This window comes from Lycium barbarum, chromosome 6 (genome assembly GCF_019175385.1).
Source record: "Lycium barbarum isolate Lr01 chromosome 6, ASM1917538v2, whole genome shotgun sequence".
Classification (NCBI taxonomy): Eukaryota; Viridiplantae; Streptophyta; class Magnoliopsida; order Solanales; family Solanaceae; genus Lycium; species Lycium barbarum.
Window position 1 is genome coordinate 112,485,815 of NC_083342.1, and position 12,335 is coordinate 112,498,149.

General features: G+C 34.8%; 1 protein-coding gene and 1 long non-coding RNA gene across 2 annotated transcripts in view; one reads left to right on the forward strand and one right to left on the reverse strand.

The window, feature by feature from the left end:
* Positions 1–407: 407 nt before the first annotated feature.
* The window catches only part of LOC132645557 (probable E3 ubiquitin-protein ligase RHB1A), a 33,982-nt gene continuing 22,054 nt past the window's right edge, over positions 408–12,335 (forward strand). The window contains exon 1 of the mRNA XM_060362592.1: positions 408–513. The gene's annotated coding sequence lies outside the window, so the exon portion shown is untranslated. The remainder of the gene's footprint in view (positions 514–12,335) is intronic.
* On the reverse strand, positions 5,000–7,840 carry LOC132599987 (uncharacterized). Its single transcript, XR_009567092.1, has 3 exons — positions 7,626–7,840; positions 6,630–6,680; positions 5,000–5,287 (listed from the first exon to the last, which is right to left on the reverse strand). It is a non-coding gene; the product is annotated as an uncharacterized LOC132599987 (long non-coding RNA).

Consider the following 12,335-nt stretch of genomic DNA (forward strand, 5'->3'; position numbering starts at 1 on the left):
CAAAATTGGGGCGAAAATTCATATCCTCCAAGTGGAGGGAAAAGTGGTAAAGGTAACCGTCGTGCCGCGACGTTAACTTAAGCGCTTGGTGGGAGGCAACCCATCGTTTTCAAAATTTTAAGTCATTTTTGAAATTTTATTTTTTAGAATAGTTTATCTTATTATTTTTAGTCATTCTACCAAGTTTCATAATTTTTGGACTTCATTTGCAAGGATAAAGGAGTAGTAAGTTGCATAAAAAAAAAAATGGGGGGCACTGCCAGTAGGTTTGTCCAGTTTTGGACTTAGGTCGTTAGAGTGGCTACTAAGTGCAAAAGTAAAATGCACAAAACTCTTCAGGTGGTTTGTTCTTATTTTTAAGTCTAGTAAGTGAACATGTAGCAGCTCTTTTCTTTTAAAACAAACCCCACAAAACTTGTGCCTTCTATTTCTCCTCTAAAACACCAGAACACACACACCTAGTATCCAAAGCACCTCCACGCCATCACTGTCGCCTTCGACCCCCAGCGCCAGGTAAATGCTCTCCTCTCTCTTCTTCTCTCCTCTTCTCTCCCTCTTCCTCGCTGCTTCTCTATTTTTTTTTTCTTTTAATAAAAACTGTTTTCTTTTCTTTCTCTGCGGCTGTTTTAGTGCTGAGTTTGGGCACAAATTGTGCGAAGTTCTGGTGTTGTTGTTGTTTGATTGAGATGAAGATAGGATAGAACTATAATTCTCAATTTTTGGGAGGGTAATTCAATCATTTTATGCTTGCAAAGAACTTGGTTAAAGTGATGCCCACAACTTGTTCAATGAATTGTCTGAGAGAGAAATTACTTCGCTGGTGAAGTCTGAGTAACCAAGCGACTTTAAGAGATGTGTAGGAGTCAATTTTGATGTGTGGTTCGGGTACGAGAGGAAGTTTTGCTGAGTCTGTTCAAATATGGCATAATGTGTAAATGGAAGAGGAAGTGAGTTCGACTGTAATTTTCTTTTTCCGAATGCATATTTCCATGGTTGGATATTTTATGTACTTTCATGGTAATGCTCAAGCAAAAATGGCTAGAATTGTTCTTTTGGGCTGTTGGTTTATAAATTGCTTGAGTTGGATAAAAAATTAAAAAAAAAATGAGAATGGAATGCTACATGGATATCTTCAACTGTCATTGCTAATTTGGTACCATTGATTGTAATGTTGAACTTGTTAAGATTGGTACTCCTTTTTGCAGGGATGAGAATCAATTGGTATCTTCAATTTTCTTATATTAAATGTCCCTAGTTCATCTGAAACAATTCATGGAAGAGTTGAATAATGAGTATATGCTAGAGCTAGCTGCTGCCAAGTACACAGACTCCTCGCCCTTACATTCCTGCTTCACAACATCATTTTTTTTTCCAGGGAGTCCCTTCTAACTCTGGCTTTCATTGTTTAGTTACATTGAGGACAATGCAACATCTTTAGTTGGGGGGTGAGACCATTTTGATAGATATTTTTGTGATGGGGTGTGATATGTCATATGATGGATGACAATTTGGTAGATTGATTTTATTTTGGTAATTTTTTTTATGACATTTATATTAGTATGATTTTTTTTTAATTACTAGCTTCTTTAGTTTTTTGGTACTTTAGTTGTAGGAATGGTGTTGGGATGTGATTTTTGCTCTTTGACCAATTTTGGCTTGCTTGGTACCAACTTAGTTAAACCTTAGCATATGAATTCTTGATTTTTTAAAAAGAAAAAAAGATTAAAGTAATAATTCTTGTTGTGAATTTTAGACTCAATTTTTAGCTTACTTTCACTAATTAGTCTCTTTAGGCTATAAGTAACTTTCTTTGAGTTCATTTGTTTCAATTGGGTTTTGGATACATATTCTACTTGGATTATCATGTGTCATGTGTGGTGAGGTTTTTGTGAGTTCTTTTACATTACGTGTGGTCTAGAACTTGCCCGGAATGTGTTTCAAGGCGAAATTGTAGGTTACACTTGGTTTGAAAAATGATGTTAGGCCTTCTTTGGATCGTTTTTGCCTTAAATTTCCTACCCTTGCATATTTTCCCTAGTCAACCCCTTTTGAGCCTTTAACCTTTTCTTTGGCAACCATGTTACAAGCTTTAACCTTTTTGTTCTTCATTGATCCATCTTTTGGTACCCTACCTCCTTAAGTGCGTTGAAAGTGCAAACGTAGGCTAAAAGCCTAAGTTTGGGGGTGATAGTTGGAAAAAGTTGTGATGTAGGAGTTACTTTAAGGGAAAAGAAAAAAATGAAGTAGTAATTAAAAAAATTGGAAACTTCCTTGTTATTTTGAAAAAAAAAAAAGGAAGGAATAATAAAGAGTTGTGAATAAAGGGAAGACTAGTTGATGAAATGAAAAATGAAGAAAATGGTGGAAAAGTTTGAAAGGAAGTGTGCTTTGATAGTTGAAAATTGTAGTGCTTAGGGAGGTTTTGAGCCACTATTTCCAAATTATGTCCCTACCTTAACCAAAAGCCTACATTACAACCCTTTAAGTCCTAATTGATTTTGAACCAAGTGTGTCTATATTAGTGGAGAAATACATGAAGGGCAAGCTTATGATACTACTTGTGTGCTTTTGAACATCTTTGTGTGTGAGAGAGAGAGAGAGAGTTAATTCTTTCCATTTGATATCCCATTTTTGTTTTGAATTGCATTTTATAAGCATGGGATTCTCTCGAGTGTGAGGGCACATGAGAATTTAAGTTGTGATTTTGTTTCATTTTCCAATTGAGAGGAATGAACAAAAGAAAGTCGTTTTGTGATAATGAGGCAAATTTTAAAGCTTTAGTATCATGACTTGATTGCTACTTTGATTAACTTGGTGTTTGAGCACTTGAAATGAAAATGAAGTTTTTGAGAAGAAGTTGGTGATTCATATATTTTGAATTAATTGTTGGTACCAATCAAAGTTATGTTTTTGTGCTTAAAGTAGACTTTTTGACTTGGTATGATGTTGGTGCACTATTGAGTCGATTCCTTAGAAGGAGATTGTATGTTTTGAATTGCTTGAGGACAAGCAATAGTTTAAGTTTGGGGGTTTGATAAGATGGTATTTTACCAACTTATCTCTTCTTTAATCTTATATTTTTGCTATGTTTGATTGAGAAAATAGTGCATTTAATATAATTTACATCTATGTTACAGGTTTTATGTGATTTAGAAGTGATCGGAAGAAACCAAGTGAAAATAAAGTTAAAAAGAGGCCAAATTGGACAGATTTGCAAAACTGTCAAAACTGGACAGTTTTGCAAAAAGGGGCAGATTTGCAAAAACGGGCAGAACTGCAAAAACTGAAATCTGGGCATATTTTGTCATTTTTTGGACTTGGAAAAATTAGGCAACTATAAAAGCAAGACTTGGTGAAATTATGTATCATCTTTGGCATTTCAACACAAGTCTTGGAGAGCTAGATTTCATTCTCACACTTTGGAAGAGAAGATTTGGAGGCATCCAATGACAAATTCTTTACCTATTTCTTCATCTCTTGCTATTTATTGAATATTTATGTGTGTAGTATTTCATTTCTATACTTGAACCTTGTTTATGGAAGTATACATTGTTAAAGTTTGGATTGGATTGAAACTCTTGTTTTGCTTATGTATTGAATGATTTTTATTCCTAATGAAGTGAGTTGATGTTGTTTTAATTATTCTTGTTCTTTAATATTTGTTAAGGGAATTGCTAACCCTAGGAATCGCCCATTTATTTTGGTTTAAACTCGGAAGAGGCAAACTCGGGATTGGGAAATAATAATTAACAAGAATTTGGGGCGTTAACCCTCATCTAATGGAAATCGACCTAGGGATAAGCGACATTACTTGTAGCCATATTCGGGTGTTCTTAATGCTCCTAATTGCTTTAGGGATATTCAATTAGATAGTCTAGTTAGTCTTCGGAAAAAGATAATTTAGAGTCATTATCCGAGGCTAAGTAATATAAACTCACCATTATTTGTAAATCATGAAATACATTGGATCGTTACTTGAGCGTAGTTTCTTTTGTATCCATTCTTGTGGCCATTGATCATTTTACTTGCTTTCTAGGTTAGTTCACATTTCCGCATTATTTATAATTTTCTCCAAAAACCAAAATATTATCTATCGTTTGGCTTAGCTTAGTAAGTGAAAGTTCCTTACTTTCTGAATCTCCTAGTATATTGTTCCCTGTGAGATCGGCCCCGACTCATAGTTGGGTAAATTATATTTGCATACGACCGTGCTCATTCTAATTAATAGAGTGGATTTGGACGTTATCACAACTCCGGATCAAATGGAGATCTTCTAAGCAATCTCTGAGGAAGCAGCCTAAGGGTCAAGTTTGTCTCCCTGTCTACCTGCGAGCGTGAACACAACGTCCACAAATAAAAGGGCGTCAGTACGAACAATGTACTGAGTATGTAAGGCATGAACAATAACATGGTAGAGCATGAAGAATAACATTAGATAAAAGAACCATTCATACCTTTTGAGACATTTGTCATGCTTACTTAACCTTTCTCTCAAGGAAACATCCCATATATCCATATACATATCTATATAATACCGTACCCAGCCAAATAGACTCGGTATTATCCGTACCCGACCATAGTAAGGCTCGGTAATATCCGTACCTAACTACAGAGGTATGCGCGCAATAGATATCATACCCGGCTATATAAGCTCGGTATCATAAAATAGCTATTACACATATGACATACATGAATATCCACAAGAAACATTATAACTCTATCGGGGCGACATTGAGTCGGTAAGGCCCCAATTTCTATTTTGGAATTACTATAGCCATCATCATCATCATCACTATGAAGATCTTTTATCAATAATATCTTAAGAATCTTGATAGTCATGAGCTTCTAACATTCTCTAGGAAGTAGGACCTTATTGTCACGACCCGACTAGGGGCCGTGACGAGTACCCGATACTTGTACCGAGCACCCCTTATCTATCGTTTTACCTTTACTTCTCAGCGGGCCGTAGGAACTGTGCCATATTTTTTTTTTTAACATTAACATTAGCAGCATCATTATGAACATAGACTAGTAAACTTCGTTATCACTTTATACAACAACATTAAAATGCCAACACACCATATATCTAACTGTACTTGACTGACTGGGCATATCTGTCTACGAGCCTCTAGACATAGTACACTTATACATAGAAAGGGCCGGGTACTGCCGTGCCCGAATATACATACACAAAATAGTACCGCGGAAGTGAGGCTCCGGAACAACTGGAGCACTGTAGAGTACCGCTGGTAGAGCTCCTAAGGATCAAGTCCACCTGTCTGCTGACCTGCGCGGCATGAAACGCAGCGTCCACAAGAAGGGACGTCAGTACGAATAGTGTACCGAGTATGTAAGGCATGGAAGACAATGCAAGCAATAACATAGAGTGCGATTAATAATATCATGGAGTCACAGGACATATAACGAGGCAAGAAAGTAACCTGTACATAGGAAGGCCCCTTTTTTGGGCGGCTATCATGCATGGCTTGTCTTTCCCTTTTAAAAACGTTTCCCCTCCATGAACGTAGAAAATAGAACTTATATTATGTCGTATCTTGTCGTATCGTGCCCTATCGTATCCTATCGTGGCATATCGGGTCGTATCCTATCGTGGCATATCAGGTCGTATCCTATCGTGTCTTATCATGGCATATTATATCGTGTAATGTCATGTCTTACTACAGCATGTCGTGTCGTGTTATATCATGTCAATGTCATAGTATAGTGTGTCATAGTGTATCATGCCATAGCGTAACTTGTCATATCATAGCATAGCTTATCATATCATAGCATAGCTTGTCGTAGCGTATCATATCATGGCATAGCGTATCATAGCGTATCATATCATAGCTTAGCTTTCCGTTGAAAATCTTTTCTTGTTCATATATATATAAAAATAGAACATGTCATATTGCCGAGGCGTCGGCAGCCGATCCATTTAGCCATAAATACACATCCCGCGTCCGGGCATCCCGCGTCCGGGACGATATCATGTCATGTAATGCCAACTGATCATGTGGATATGCGTGTATAACGCTCTGCCCTTATTCCCATCTTCCCCGTATACATATGCATACATCATGTACATATATCAGCGTCTATAGCGCTCTGAATCTTTTATCATATACATATACTGGTATCATGTACGTATATCAGCGACTATAGCGCTCTGGATCTTTTATCATATACATATACGTGTATCATGTACATATTTTATAAACATATACATATTTCCATTAGAATGGTACAGTACTTATCGTTTGATAATCGGAACGAGGATCAAAAGTTTCCTTTGGATTCTACTCCAAAATAAGTCAAACGGAGCAATAGGGAAAATCCGGGAACAATGGGCCCACCTCGGGTCAAATGAGGCGGCGTACCAAATTTACGTACATTATATTTCATGACGTCACTTGTGAGGGTTTTAAGGTAGTCGGGTCATATTTATGCCAGTTCTAGATGTTTAGGAAGTTTCTCCAATATTTTACACAATTTCTAATTCAATTCTACTGAATGAAAAAGGGAAAACTTTAAGTGCGGATTCCGGGAAATAGAGTTGTCCCCGAGGCTCGTACCCAACTTATTATGTTTAAGACATGCCATAGAAGGAAGGGTGAAGCCTTACATACCTTTTCCGCTTCATACACGTCTCCAAAATCAAGTTTCAAGTTCGCCAAAATCTACAATTTGGTCACAATTACCAAATGTTAATTGTAAGGCTTTAAGATTTCAATCTTAACCAATACTTGTCTACAAAAATTTGGGCAGCATCTCCCCTATAAATACACCATCCCCAAAATTCAACTTAGCCAATTTTTTATCAACAACAATCCGGGAATTCAACTCGGCCAAACTATCAACACAATGACAACAACCATGACTACAAAACACAATATAACACAACTAGTCTTCTTTCCAACATAATGCAATAGCTTTCATTCCAACTTCACATTTCCAAAACCAATCTCAATGTTTTTACATTCATTACTAATCAAGATCATTACAATATAATTCGGAAGCATTTCATATCATTTCTACCAAATATTCACAAGATATACAAAATATACAAACTTTCCACCAAAACCATAATCCATCCAAAACTTCTAATCTTCAATCTACATATTCCTAACATATTTCCATCTTCCAATTTCATCAACCATAATCATAATTTGCACCTTAATAATTTCATTTTCATAATTACATAAATCTACCATAAAATCACAAAACTTCTCATAACCACTTAACAACCACTCTTTCATGCCAATATGGACTATTATCCTTCCAAATTCACCAACTAACATAATAATTCACATTTAAAACTCCACTTCTATAATTACATAAAAACTTCATTAAAATCATATAATTTCCTATAACTATTTCCAATAATTTTCCATGCCAACTTGAACCATTTTCTTCCATTTCCAATATAAATTTCACCATAACCACAACTAGAATACAACATAAAATTCAACTCATATTATTTATACAACAATATACATATATGTCCACTTACATATATGCACACCCACTTTGTAAACTTCCATATTTCCATAAATTCTACTCATTTCTACATACTACAACATAAACCAACCTTCATAACATAATAAAAAGGGATTAATTCTTACCTTTTTCTACAATCTTCTTCACTTGACCAAGTTGTCAACTTGAAGAAACAAGTGTTCTTTCTTCCAAAATAATTACACCAAGTTGTAAAGGACCCTTGAATTAGTAGGAATACCACAAGAAAATAATTTTTGGGAGAAGATTTCAAAGGGACAAAAATTGGAGAGCATGGTCGTATGCCATGTCTCCTTTGCTCTTCATTTGTTTTGTTTTTCTCCTCTTCTAATGTTCTTGAAACTTCTATATGTTTCAAGACAACTAAATGACCCCTTTTATTTAATTATCACATGGAAATTAATTAGAATCCATGGGCTTGGGCCATTGTATGGCCGGCCACCCCTCTTTTGGGCCTAATTTTTTTTCTCATTTTTTTGGGCCAACTCGGTTGATCCCGAGTTGGGCCTATCCCACTGACCTTTCGACCTTAAAACGTCCATATCTCCTTGTACCGATGTCACCTGGGAACCCACAACCTATGGTTGGAAAGCTAATTCAGTTATCTACAACTTCTATTTCTTGATATTTTTCCAAATTCCAAACTTATAATACCGTTTTTGCCCCTACAAGTCAGATCACCCGAAAACGTTTTCTTAAAAATATTCGTTTGGAGGACTTCCACTTTGATTTGGCCCAAGGGTCCTTCTTGAGTTGTGTTTAACTTCACATATGTGATTCATATGACTTTTCAGATGTCCAAAAAAAAATCTCGATGTGTGGGCCCCACCTCAGCTTACAAATAATCCGACGTAAAAAAAATACGGGATATAACACTTATGAACATCATAGATGGGATCATGACGAGGAAATCATGCCTTTAGAAAGAAGGGTTAGACTTACATACCTTTACGTCTTCTTAATTACTTAACGATCTCATCCAAAGTCCGCAAAATCTACATTCAAGAGGATTCACACTAAGGTTAAGTCTCAAAGACACTCTTAAGTTCAAACTAGTACAATTAACGAGCTAACGAAATTTGGGCAGCATTTCCCCTATTTTGTCAACTTCCACCAAATTACAAATCAACTCACAAACAACAATAATAACGTTCAAAATACTATATTCAAGAAGTTACATTCCCTGCAAATCTCAAATTTATCCAAATCCCTTTTTTAAAGTTCATCTCATAGTCATCTTCTTCACTTCAACATTTATGACTTCTCCACTTTAATTCTTTTCCTTTCCAAGAGTTACTAAACCTTTATATCAACTCAATCATGTAAATAATAGGAAGATCATACCTTACTATAGAAGAACTTCACCTTCCCCAACTCTTTTCAAGGCCAAGTTTATCACAACTTTGAAGAGAAACAAGAACAACCACCTTTCATGGATTCTCTTTGGGTTTTGATGTTGATCTTCTCTCTTGATGATATGGAAAGGTGTGGAGTGATAGGGAACCTTCAAGAACTCTTAAGAAGCCTCTAGAAGTGTGGGGAAATAAGTGTGGGAAGTTGGAATGGAAATGAGGTCTTTGGAGATTTAAAAAGGTGGCAAAAATCGCACCCCTCCAATTTGCGGTGAGTATGCGGCCTAACATACTGAGTATGCGGCCGCATACTCCCTCCGCCACTGGGGGTGATGTTGGGCAGTAAGCTCGACCAAAATGGGGAGTTTGCAGCCAGTATGCAACTCAGCATACTCAGTATGCGACCGCATCCTGCCCCAACTTCTTCGGTTTCGCGAAATCGCGTTCTTTTCGATTTGTTTGACCTCCAATCCTTATGAACCTTCTTGGCACTTGTATAAAACTTCATTAACCATCTAAGGGGCCCTATAGCTTCCCCTCAAGGTAATGCTAAGCAATGCATAACATCAAATGCTACATAATCTTCCCAAACACGACTCCAACTCCAATTTCTCCAATAAACTTACTTCCACCGCTTCATATAACTTCGAAACTTTAAGATATACACTTGACATTATCAAATACCCTTCCTAACCTTATGAGGGACTCATTTCCACTTTAGGCCTGCATTGGTTCACTCATAAGGCAAACGTCACGAAATTTCCAAGATGTAACAATCTCACAACAACGTTGTTTTATCACTTTATGTCTCAAACGGATATGTTTTATTGCTATAGAAAATTTATTTATTCACTAAAGCTAACGCTGCTTGGCAACCACATTATATAGGCACGTTGATTTCATCTTAACCTTAATACTCACAAAGAAGTATCTTAGTCTCATTATCAACCAACTCCAAACCACAAACTCATATTTCGTTGTGAGCTACTTGGCTGACTTTTATATTATTACACCCCCACAAAGGTGAACACATAATTTCTAGTGGACTTTGTCTCAGTTGAATAAAAAATTCAGGTATCATCACTGTATCTCTCTAATACAACGAAAATCTATTTAATACCTTGATTCATGGTACTTCTTAAATAATTAATTTTCAAAATTAGAATTGATCTCATCATTAATAGCTTATTTCCAAAACTTTTTCAAAAATATTATGAATAACAAGACCAAATAAAATTTATCTCTTTTTGAAAAATTCTCTCAACATAACTCTAGCCAGGGGTGGGCATGGTACAGTATAGTACAGTATTAGAAACTTCAGTATGGTAATTTCGGTTTTCAATTTTCAATTTTTAAAAGTACTATATCATTATCGTACCAAATTAATTTGGTGTGGTTCGGTATTTTGAAGTTCGGTTTCGGTATTTTACGGTACGGTAAATCGGCAACCATAATTTGTTCGATTTCGACTTATATATATTCATATAATAGAGAATTATGACTTTAGCTATTTAAGAAATGTCTCAATAATATCGTGCTAACACCTTACACATGTAAAAATATTCAAAAGAAAGCTCAAGCAATCTCCTTTGTAAATCAATTAGACAAAAAGGGCATTTCAATCAAGTTTAATTAGTCAAAATTTCAACATCTAAACAATTAACTTTGTACTAATACTAGATTCTATAGTTGTTAGTATTTTAATCCTAATATATTGAATTGTATATGTAACTATACACTTCGATATGGTATTCGGTATTTCGGTATATTTTCTATAAATTCTGAATATCGTACCGAACACCAATTTTTTTTAAAATGCATACCAAATACCATAATACCAAAACCACGATATAAAAAATTTCGGATTCAGTATAGTAATCGGTATATACCGTACCATGCCCACCCCTAACTCTAGTAAGAGAATGTAACCCCCACATTTTCAAAAATTTTAAGATAGGGAGATAATATTTTTATAACTCATAAAAAATATTATAAATTTCTCATAAGATATCTAATCTTATAAATAACAAGCTAATAATATAGTTTCACCAAAATAATTGTATAAAGTTGCTCATACTATGTCATCATCAACATTTTTTTAAAAGGAAAGTAATATCTTTATTAGGAGTTGGATAAGAAATAAATAAATTTTAACAAGAGATCTCCTAAACCGTGTATAAATTGCATCGTTTATATAATACACATGAAATGAGAAAAGTAAGTACAAATACTAGCATTTTTCAATATTTATTTTAAGAAGAACTTTTGCATTTTAAGAACTTGATTAGTTCTTGAATCACCAATATATATAAATTATTCTTCTTCAACTTGGGTGTAGAACACAAAATTAATTTGTTAGCACAAACATGCTTAGTAGCACCAAAATCGTCTAACACTCAATGTCTCACATTCGTCACAAGATTCGCTTGAAAAATGATCAAAACAGTTGTATCATCCGCTTCGTCAAATATATTTTTACTTAGCAGGATTATCATTCTTTGAATCTTTCTCTACATTTAAAAAGTGATGGCGTAAATTTCCCCACACAAAATAATAAGTATTTCCATCAAAAACTTATTTATTAATTTAGCATAATCGGATCAATGCCATATCGTTTGACAACATGAAGTTGAATCAAGCGTCATTCTCATAAAAAAATTCCATTAGTGCCACATTCAATTCCATATTCAAAGACCAAAGTAAAAATTTTCTAGATGTTAAATAGCCCAACTAGGGATTTAACTTCACATAAATATCTAACATTCGTAGGAAAATAAATCTATCATAATTCCACATTTCTTTGTCCAAGTAATCAAGCAAGATAATTTTTAAGCCTAAACTAAATTTACTAAAAACTCACAACTTAAACATCAAATTCAAACAAGTCATTAATCCATTAAGAGACACATTAACTCCAAGCCAACTTTTCAAAAATCATCACTGTAGATGTATATTATTTTATCTGCACTCATCTTACCACCTCAAATATAAATTATCCACAAATTCTCAAATGACTTGGACATTATTTAGGAGCTACCTCAAATAATATTACAGCAACACAAATTCATCACAAACCCAAAACAATTAAACAAGAATAAATCATAGTAAATTTTTCACTCTTTCATGTTCAAAGGATCAACAACCACATATGGTGATACACAAATCCGTATACTCAAACTAGTTTATAATTGAAAAAAAAAAAAAAATTCATCATCTCGGGCTTCTCAAGATTTTCGAAAAATGTAATCGAAACGTACCTTTAACTTCTGTGAAGAATCGAAAATGAGTGAAAAACCTCTATACCTTTGGATGGCCAATTAGAACAGTGATTTGGACATCATCAACTAGATTATTCGTAAGATTAGAGTATGAAATATCCTTAAGATTGTCGGAAATCTTACGGAAAATACTTAATCACGAACACTTGTATGAAATTCTTGAACAGTCTCATAGCTTGAGGGACAC